Source organism: Lactuca serriola, chromosome 9, assembly GCF_051521515.1.
Source record: "Lactuca serriola cultivar US96UC23 chromosome 9, Lser_US96UC23_V15, whole genome shotgun sequence".
Lineage (NCBI taxonomy): Eukaryota > Viridiplantae > Streptophyta > Magnoliopsida > Asterales > Asteraceae > Lactuca > Lactuca serriola.
The window spans coordinates 18,189,904-18,201,002 of NC_136416.1; the positions used below are offsets into that span (position 1 = coordinate 18,189,904).

Sequence of the window (11,099 nt, forward strand, 5' to 3'; positions counted from 1 at the left end):
ATTGAGTTTCTTGTAATCACACCGAATGGTCCCTATGGTTTAAGGTAATCTTCGTGTTTGGTCCCCAATAACTTTTTTTAACTTGGACCATCCCTATCTTATATTTTTATTGCACGATTGGTCTTTTCCATTCTAAAATGAATATTATGCCCTTATACTTTTTAAACCATTTTAATATTTTTTATTTACTCATTATTTATAAATAAACTATATATAATATCAATATAAAATAAAATAATAAAGAATAAAAACCCTAAAGCTTCGCTCCTTCTCCCAGTTCTTCATGCTTCACCGCCTCTCACCCTCTTCGTCTCTTTCCCGTTCCAGATTTCGGTGACCCGATCTTTCTCATCCTCACACCCTCTCCAATCGTCCGTTCATGCTCAATCATTCAATTTGATAACCCGATCTGAAACTCAACCCAGTTGAGAACTAAACCAATCTGAAACCTAATGAAAGCGAAGGGCAGGACGAATGCAAAATTATCGATGGTTGGTGGATTTTCTGAAAATTGATTCTCACCACTCATTCGATTCAATTTCTCATACGACAGGGGGACATGAGAGAGATCGAGATGCACATGAATCATGATATGTTCGCAATCCTTCAATCTCCAAGTTTCCCTAAATTGTTTGGATTTTGATTTATTTGACTAAACTACAAGATCTGCAGGTGGCAGAGTTTTTCGATAATATTTTCTGTTGTTTTTGCAAGTTTCAGTGACGATAGACGATGTTCAGGTGACATAGGGTGCATTGGTGGAGGTTGCAGAGACGACGGGTTGTGTTGGCGATGATGAATGGAAGTGGTGGCAAAGATAGAGGTGGTGTTGAATCTATTAGACAGAGAGAATGTAGGATTTGCAGGTTTGAAGATCTGATCTCCTAAAACGATATCTGATTTGCAGGTTTGAGAATAGAGCTTGAAATCCAGTTTGGTTTTCAAAGCCTTGTGTTGTGTATGTAATCATCGGAAACACAAAGGGACAGAGGTGTACGGCATGGGACGGTGGTTGGGGAAGGAGGGGGTGTCAATGATGAAGTTCCTGAAGCAATGAGGAGGAAGAAAAGAACGAGTGGGACCCACACGTATAAAAAATCTTATAATAATTTAGTTATTAATAAACGATAAGTTAAAATAATGCATAAGGGTATAGTGGTCTTTTCATGTTGGTTGGGGACCGAAATCGTAACAAACACAAACAGCATGGACGATCCGAGTTAAAAATTCTTTCTAGGAACCAACCGTGCAGACTACCCAAAACCACAGTGACCATTCGTGTAAATTACCCAACAATAAAAGAAATTTTTTTTAAAGAAAATACAAAATAAATACAATAGGGTAATTTAGTCATTTTAAGTTGGTCAGGACCGGCGGATGACGTAACAAAAACATAAAATAGGGATCGTACGAGTAAAAAAATAAATTAGTGATCAAACGTAAAAACTACTTAAAATCATAGGGACCATTTATGTAATTTACTCTAAAAATTAAAAAGTTTGTTATCATTTTTTAATAAAACCTTTTATAATATTATTTAGCATGTTAGTTAATTATCTAATTGAAAAATAACTGATGTGTAAACTAGGGGTGGAATTGGTATGGTACCAGGTATTTTTTTTCTAAACCGTGTACCGTACCAATTATAATTGATATGTAATTTTGGTTACCATTACCATACCAAGTATAGTTGGTACCAACTTAATTGGCTATCAGTAAGTTCGGTTGGTACATGTTGGTAATGGTATGTACCAATATGTATGGATATTTTACAAATTAAGATTTACGTGTTATTGTACACTTAAAAGGTACATGTGGGTTTTGTAAATAAGAGTTTTCTGAATGGTTGGATTGGAAATTCGATATAAAAAAGATTTTATAATTTTGTACCATGAGTTTAAACTAAACAATAGAGTAAATGGGATATGTTAATATGAGTTTAATCTTTAAAAGCTACAAGACGTTAATGCTTATATCAAAACACTTTAACTCTTAACAGTCAAATACATTTAAAGTTAAAATATACAATATTTTATATATATGAAAAATAACTTGGTTGGTACGGTAATACTGTGGCATTTAAAACCTTGTACCATTATCATACCATTATTAATTAATTGGTACGGTACTACCAGCCAAATATGTTGGCTACCAAACATATTGGCTACCAATATAATTGGTTCAGTTAGTACACATGTTGGTTGGTTTTCCATGATACATATTTGACACCCCTAGTGTAAACGACTAAGCGTAACCTAACTATTCCCACCTTTTTACCACAAGGCTAAGGGAGATTTGAATCTTCTTAAAAAGCTTATTTTTTATGTTACCTATGGTATAATCATGGTTTTAAAAGGCGTGAGATGTGGTTACTTGAAAACCTTCATAACGACAATGTTAGGCGTGAGGCATGACAAGGATGGTCAAGACGCAAGTTTTCCTCAAGAAACTTTTTCTTCTTCTTATTTTTTTTTGTTAGATGTTAAATTCACCAAGTTAATAAGTTCGTCTATACTTGGGTTTGAACACAAGACCTCCTGTCTAAGAGGCTTCCACCTCTACCAAATAGGCTAGTCCCACATTGGCTCATTATCATAACTCATTATGATTCATAAATATAAGACTTGACCTTACCGCCAAGTCACGTGTTATACCGTTTAAGACCTTGAGCATAAGTAAGAATTTTTAAATATCAATGTAGACATAAATCCAAATTATAATAGATAGCCCATATATTTGGTAATTAGCCCAGTTTGTAGTCTGCATAAACACAATTGAGCCCAAATTGACTCTAGACACAAATTCTTTTTTATTGATCGTCTTTATTTTATAATCCTTTAAGGTTTTCAAAAATTAACTTAAATTTTGTAACTTCGAGAAGCATGTAGATGTTTGTTTCAATCAAAAAAAGAAACTTGACATTGATATCCCCTTTTTAGTATGATTTTCATAATCTATAAGAAAATAAAGCGGTTCATTCATGAAACTCGACCCCTTATGAAGATCATAAATTTAAAAATAGATAGTTTTAATTATAAACTTTTCATTTTATGTTTATATATGCATGTCTGAAATTTAAAATAAAAAACATGTGCGTTTTGTTTTTGGTTTCCATCAAGAATAACCCAACAGACAAAGTAGTGTTTTAGGTAATTTTTCATTTTTAGTTATTCAAAAAGACTGACATAGTGACATGCTTTAATATATATATATATATATATATATATATATATATATATATATATATATATATATATATATATATATATATATATATATATATATATATATATATATCGGTTATTGCTATAGAGCCATCATGACCAGTTTTGATCATGAATCTAAATTCTAATATAATGCAATAATTTAAATATATCGTCCACCAAAAAAAATCGCATGTTATTATGTTAGGTAAATTGACAAAAAAAAATTTTTGTCATGCTTTAATAATTGTATGTTGTATTGAATTTGATTGATATTTTGAAACTATCTCGACTTATCTTAGTTTCAAACATGCATTTTGTTTTGTATCCGTTTGTCAAAGTTATCCTTTTCCGAATTTGTTATCATTCTACTATTTATTCTCTTATAAAAAAGACTATATGACAAGTTATTTATGTATGCTTACTTAAGACCGAGACAATATCAAACGTTCTAAGAAGGGATTTCTTGTTCTTTAGTCTAATCATATATGATAATGATCATTCTAGATTTCTAGGTTTCTTAAAGATGTAGATTTCTCGTATGAAAATACGTCTTGTAATGGGGTTGGTCTTGACATGGATTAAAATTAAGCGATTAATTTTCGGTATGCGATTTCAGTAACAAACCAACTGCAATCTAGAGGTGTGCACGGTGCGGCTTGGTGTTGTTTAGAGTTAAAACCACAAACCGCACCACATGTGTGATTTGAGTTTACTGAAACCGCAAATTGCATCTCGAATGTGGTGCATTGTGTTACGGGCAGTTTGGGTGCGGCTTGATGAATACATAAAAATATTGTGTATTTTAATTTTATATGCATTAGTATTTAATTACGTTAAATGATTGGTTATCCTTATAACAAATAAAGAACATTAGTCACTTGTGTTTGTTGATTTATTCACATTTATATCACGTATGAATATGTAATGTCTGAACTCCAGTTGTTTGAATGGAACTTATCAACATAAGTACCAATTATCGAATAAATGTAAAATTTAAAAAGAAAATCCTTAGACTTATATTATGTTTATTAAAAACATGAAACCCGGATTATGTTTATTATAACATGAAAATAATTAATACCTTGTTTTAGAGTTTTAGCAAAATAAATAAATAAATAACGAGAAACGAAAGATAAGAAAATTGTACTTTTTGTGTTCTTCAGTTGGAAATAAACGGAGGAAAAACAATTTTTTATTTTTTATTTTTTCTTACTTTCATTCATTTCTCTTCATTTTCTCTCGTTGAGTTGGATTCGGGAACATGATGTAATTTACCTTTAATATTCAAAATCGTAAATATTTTTTCGTTAAAATCTTCGTATGAAGACACCGTGCTTCCTATTTCATATGATTTTTAGGGTTTTCGATTGAATTCCTTACGGTTTCTCGAATTCGTGATGAAAATAGAGGATATGAAAGGTTGTAATGTGGTTTTTCTCATATTTTGTCAAATAAAATTGAAAGAAGATCATATTAATAGTAATGAAGAATGTCGTGATGAAGATTAAGATTGTCCTGATGAATCAAAAACACAATACTTTTTTTTTCTTTTTCAGTTGGACAATTTTGTCCTAATTTTTTTTAAGTTATATTTAAGTTTGGACCTATAGTTGTAAAGAATTACAAGTTATCACAGCCTAATTTTTTATTGTAATGTTAGAGAAATTAATGATTAATACCTATTCTTGTATTGTCAATCTTTTCATAATTGTTTGAATCTTCCATATCTCTCTCTCTCTCTCTCTCTCTCTCTCTCTCTATATATATATATATATATATATATATATATATATATATATATATATATATATATAACAAACATTTTTCCTTGAACCTCATGTATTTAAAACTTTCAAGATTATTCAACTTATATAATTTAATTTATAATTTATTGAAATGTCGTGAATTGTAACTTCCAAAACTCTTCAAATCATGCTATTTAATTGATGATCTAAATGAAATATTTAGCTTTATATAAGAACATTGTAGTTTGCATATTTCATGTATGTCAACACAAAATGAAAGATTATATTTGTATAGTTTGAAGAGTTATGCGAGTGGTTTCATGGATACAAGAGAGAAATTGCAAGTTTTCCAAATGTAAATGAAAGTAAATATCAATTTGGTACATGTAAAGTTTTATATATTAACCAAAGTTCAAATTTGGGTATGTGTGTAAAGGTATACTAGAGACAATTTTTTTATTTTGATGTGTTATGGATCCTTTTATAATCACAAGATAATGAAGTGAGATTGATAATTATTTCTCATAAGCTTTTGGTAAATCAACTTTTAAGATATTTATCAGTTAGAGCAATTAACTTTATTAAACATGTGTGTCTTTATGTCGTCTTTCTCTTTTATGTTAAGACAATCTATTTTTCTGTTCAAAAAAACATTATTTAACATGTATTTTATGTTATTAGTTATATACTATGTTAGTTTCTATCGTTTATTTTGTTGTAAATAACATCCATGAATTTTTGAGAATTGATTTTGATAAAAAGAGTTTACAATTATTACTCCAAATTATTGGTGATAATGACGAATTAGAACAAATCATCTTAAATATGATATGACTTTATTGTTGAAAACCAAAGATTATTTATACGTTATAAAAATACATTCATTATGATCTCGCAAAATTTATATTTATTTATCCATTTTTTAAATGTTTTTATATCAATAAAAAGAAGTACTCTATTATATCTTATTACATTAGCCAATTTTTTTTCCTATTCGTTTTTCACCGTAAAGTTAAAATAAAAATAAGGAAAATATTAATACTTTTATAAGAAAATATATGTGGTAAAAATATACTTCACGTGTAGCACTCTCCACTCCCTAACTCACTTTTAACATATGTGTGTGTATATATATATATATATATATATATATATATATATATATATATATATATATATATATATTACATCATATCTTAATATTATTAGTTATATTTATGCTTAGGGATAATGACTTAAAAATGTAATATATTTTTCAATTTGTACACATTTGGTCACGGAGTTTTTTCGTCCATATTTATCCCTTCAACTTGTTAAACTGTATACATTCAGGTTACCCGATAAAAATGACTTAATAGGGTAATATATTTTTTCTCACTTTGTACACATTTAGTCCTTAATATTTTTGTACACATTTAGTCCTTTTTTTTTTTTGCAAAATAAGTCATTTTTTTGTACTTTTTCAATACTTATGAATGATTTTTTAGTTTTTTCTCACGAAATCTTACATGGTACATTCATTAATAAGGTGTATGGGGCTTTTGATGCTTATATCCATCGTGATTTCGACTACTTGGTTGCTTAAGTCATGTGTTCTGAACGTCATAACTTCTTCATATGATCTCGGATTTTAACGATCTTTATATCTATGTGTTCGTATTTTAGTCTACTACAACTTTCATTTAGATTACTCCCATTAAAAAATAATATATTTTTACTTACAATTTTTATATCCATACGCGGTGGCGGATTTAGTATGGTCCCGGTGTTGCACCGACAACACCTGTTTTTAATGTTCACGGTGGAAAAAATTTTGCTTTTTTTTTTTTACGTTTATACCTATTTTCCATGTATCGACAACACATATTTCATCACGACAACACTTAATATGTATTACTGCGTCTTCCCCTGTCCATATGTTTTTTATGAATGCATGTATGTATGTTTTTTTATAAAATTGTTAGTAAAAAAATATTACATTTTAACGGGAGTAATCTTAATGAAAGTTGTAGTAGACTCAAAAAATAAACACGTGGATAAAGATCTTTAAAATCTGATATCGTATGAAGAAGTTACGATGTTCAAAATACAAGACCTAAGCCAAACCACACGACTTACGCAGCCAAGCAGTCGAGATCGCATTGGACATAAGCATCAACAACCCAAGCACCTCATCAATGATTGTCTCACGTAAGATGTCGTGAAAAAAACCTAAAGAAATCATTCGTAAGTACTGAATGAGTACAAAAAAGGACTTATTTTGAAACAAAAAAATGTTAAGGACTAAATATGTACAAAAATATTAAGGACTAAATGTGTACAAAATAAAAAATATATTACCCTATCAAGTTATTTTTCCTGGCTAACCTGGAGTAACAGGTCATAAGGACTGAATGTGTACAGTTTAACAAGTTTAAGGGGTAAATATGGACGAAAAAAAAACTCAGTGACCAAATGTGTACAAATCGAATAATATGTTACCCTACTACTTGTTTGAAATATTTTATAATATTACTTATACTTATATGACTTGTTTGTTATGTGGCCTTATAACATTTATGTGTATGGCATAAAAAGGAATTTTGAGACATGTTTTGGTTTGGAAAATGCTGTACGGTTAGGAAAAAGTGATTTGGAGCATCCTTACTTATGCATTGCATGTACGATGGGTTATGATAGTCCTCGTGATTTATATTACAAGTAAAGGATGAAATTCTTATATGCTTTAGATATGTATTTTTCAATTTATAAACCCAGTCAATCCAAACCGACTATTCGTACCATGAAGTGTACCTGATCAATAATAGTATAGCTAGAGTAAGTACGGGTGTCAAACACAGTCGTGGTTGTCGAGGCCAACAAAATTAATACCCTAAATATTACACACTAAAATAGTATATAGTGGTAAAGGGATCGTATCCACGGAGATTGGTTCAATCACTTGTTCAAGTGATTGTAAAACAAAAATAAAAGTAAAAGTAAAATGAGGGGGGGGGGGTTAATTCTTTTTTATTGTTTGACAAAATTAAAACTAGCTAGAATGTAAATATGATAAGTAAACAAGTAAAAGCTTTGATTAAATTCAATGAAGTGAAATTGGTTGATATTGGGATACACCACATGGATGATATAGTTAACTTATCATTAGACTAAAAGGAACAACACATGTGAATTGGTTTAACTTGGCTATAGCAATTCATAAGAACAAATTACCTCAACTCTTCTTAGATATTAAAATGGTTAGAGGAGCTCTAACACATTCCCTTAATTAAGTCACAAAATCAATGAAACATATAATCTTGTGAAAATCAATTAGCTTTGAGTTCTAAGAGTTACCAAATCCATAAGATAATCAAATGCTTGCATTATCATTATGGAGGAAACATTCCCATGGTTTAAATGAAATGAAAACAAACATAGAAACCATTTGTTGCTTACCAATCTCAAAGTCTATTACTTAACCAAGAAATTGATCAACAAAAATATATGTTTATTCATCCAAGCTCATGATCAAAGATAAACAGACATAACAAGATGTTTAACTAGAGAACATTTCCATAAACTTCAAACACAAGGTAATAATAGTCTTCAAAACAACCAATCATCCATGGGATTAAACCCTAATCAACCAAATGAGAATTTAGCCAAGCATGGCCAAAATAAAAGAAATACAAGGTAGTTTACAAATACCAAACATTGTTCTAAGTGCAAGATGGAAAGAAATAACACCAATCTTTAAATTCTTCAAGTCCTATCTAAGTGTTCTTGAGAGCAAAATTGAGATGTTATTTAATGTGTTGTATTTGAAGAATGCCTCTAATCTCCAGCAAAAAGGTGTTTTATCTCGGATTCAAAAGTTACACAAAAGCCATCCACCAACCTTCCCAAAATAGAGTCAAAAAGTCAAAACCCGGGTTCACTTCAGCACGATCCACGCGGACTGTTTGTGGATCCACGCAGACCTCGTGGGTCTCGCTGATTGTATGCCTTGGCCCATATAAAATACAATCCAGCCCAATCTTCTAATTCATGCTCCAGCCCACATGCACAACTCTTTGTAGCCCAATTATGTTATTCCAAAGCCTCCAATGATGGTCCAATGTTTCTTTAATCCTCCTTAACTCGAGTCCTTGTCCAAAATTAAATCCAATGCGCATCCCGCTTGTACTGAAACTGAGACCAATCGCCACACTTCAAGTCCAAGAACAAATTGAAAGCCCCCAATTGTCCCGCAATCCCTCCACACCTCCAGTAACAAATAGTCTTCAGTAAATCCTGCAAAATAAGCTCAAAAGACTGGAAAGCACCTGGTAAAGGAGAAAAATAACAAAAAGAGAAAATATGCATGAAGATTAACTATAATGAGATGGTTTTAACTAAAAATAAACTATAAAAAGAAGTAATAAAAATGAAACTATCAAATCACCCCAAGTTTGAACCTTACTTGTCCTCAAGTAAGACAAGACCTAAATGAACTTGGGATGAACTATCCTAAAAAGAAAAAAGGAATGAACATCTTAGGTGGAAATTCACAACACGCAGTCAAAATAAAAACATATAATCCATTCTTAGGGGTACGAATCACTTTGAGGGACGAGCCTTTGTTACATTTCTAGCAAGGGATACATGTTGATCAAGATGCAAAACGAGCATGCATACTTCACTAGTATGATTTATGTGACATTATTTCATGGTCCGATCTTGCCCACTAGCCATAAGAAAGTGTCCCTCGGTTAGAACATTCCTCACTCCTCACAACTTCAACCCCACGTTAAGAAATAAAGCCTAGAAAAAGATAACTCGGGCCAAAAATGGCAAGGAACAAGCTATGTACAAAAAGTTGGAAAACTGCAATCATCTAGAAGAGTAAGTGCTTCCACCAAAATAAGATCCATGTAGAGTAAAGAGTTGAGCACACGATGAGTAAAGGGCGCCATCGTAGTTGCCAACAAAAATGATATCTAACTAGAAATACATCAAACTAGAAACAAATTACATGAGCTAAAATACGAAAAAGGGTAAATATCTACAGAAGCAAACAAATGGATATAACTCAGTGGCCTGACCCTTTTTTAGGCTCATTTTTTTTTGGTTTACCACAGGAGTTTTACAAGTATAGCTTGAAAATATAAATACAAAACATAACTATATACAACTATAAGCAGAATCTTAGTCTAACCCAAACAAGAGGTCAAACCAGCACAACTACACTAAGGCTAATTCGAGATCAAGTGGGAAAAATGTGTCTAAATCATAAGTAATGAGATATGATGTGAATTGCAGCAGTTAGACACCAAAGATCTCAAAATAGCAAAATCTAGCTTTTATTCCTTTCTTTGGGGTTTGATTGCGGCTTGTGAGGAAAACTCAAGTGATGGACTAGTCGGCTCGATGCTAAGTTGTCCCCTACTTATGCCACACTTGACATAGGTGAGTTCATATGCATAACTACTTGCACTCTCTCCCCAAGTATATAAAAGAAGATGCAACAATTGAAGGTCCCTAAGAGAGATTCTTATTTGTTATGTGAGTTTCCAAAAGAATTGTATTTAAGGTGTGTCGTGTTTTTCAAGGAAAGATGTTCGGAGGTGAGGATAAAGAGATAACAAAAGTGCATGAATGTTTATGCCCTAAGCTAAGTACCATGAAAATAAATAAAAAATTGAAAGCAATTTAAGGTTAAAATGCTATGTAACCAAATTAAAATGCATGAGAAATCAAAAAGAAAAGGGAATACCCCACCCCAAGCTTAGAAATAAGCATTGTCCTCAATGCTCGGGACAAACTTCAACAAAGGATGAAGATCAACCTTCAAACAAGATTCCAACGAAGAAATCATTTATGATATCGATTCTTGAAAAACTGACGAAGAAGTAGGAATATCAAGTTTCGAAATCAATTCCTTCAACTCTCCCAATAGACCTTGCAAGCATACAAACTTCTTAGAATCAGATTCAGACTTCACATCAACTTTTGTTGAGAAGAGAAGTATGATACTCAACAATCTTCGTTAAATCATCAGCAACTATATCCACCTTAGTATGTAGGCTAGAATAGTTATGATCAACTTTTGCAACTTCCTGTGTCATTTCTTGACGAATCTCTTCTATCTTTAAATTCACATCATCCTTTACTTTCTTTACTGCTT

At 31.2% G+C, this 11,099-nt stretch overlaps 1 long non-coding RNA gene across 1 annotated transcript; it reads left to right on the forward strand.

Moving 5' to 3' along the window:
* Positions 1 to 252: 252 nt before the first annotated feature.
* LOC145076968 (uncharacterized) lies at positions 253 to 1,141 on the forward strand. Its single transcript, XR_013692894.1, has 2 exons — positions 253 to 823; positions 908 to 1,141. It is a non-coding gene; the product is annotated as an uncharacterized LOC145076968 (long non-coding RNA).
* Positions 1,142 to 11,099: the final 9,958 nt, after the last annotated feature.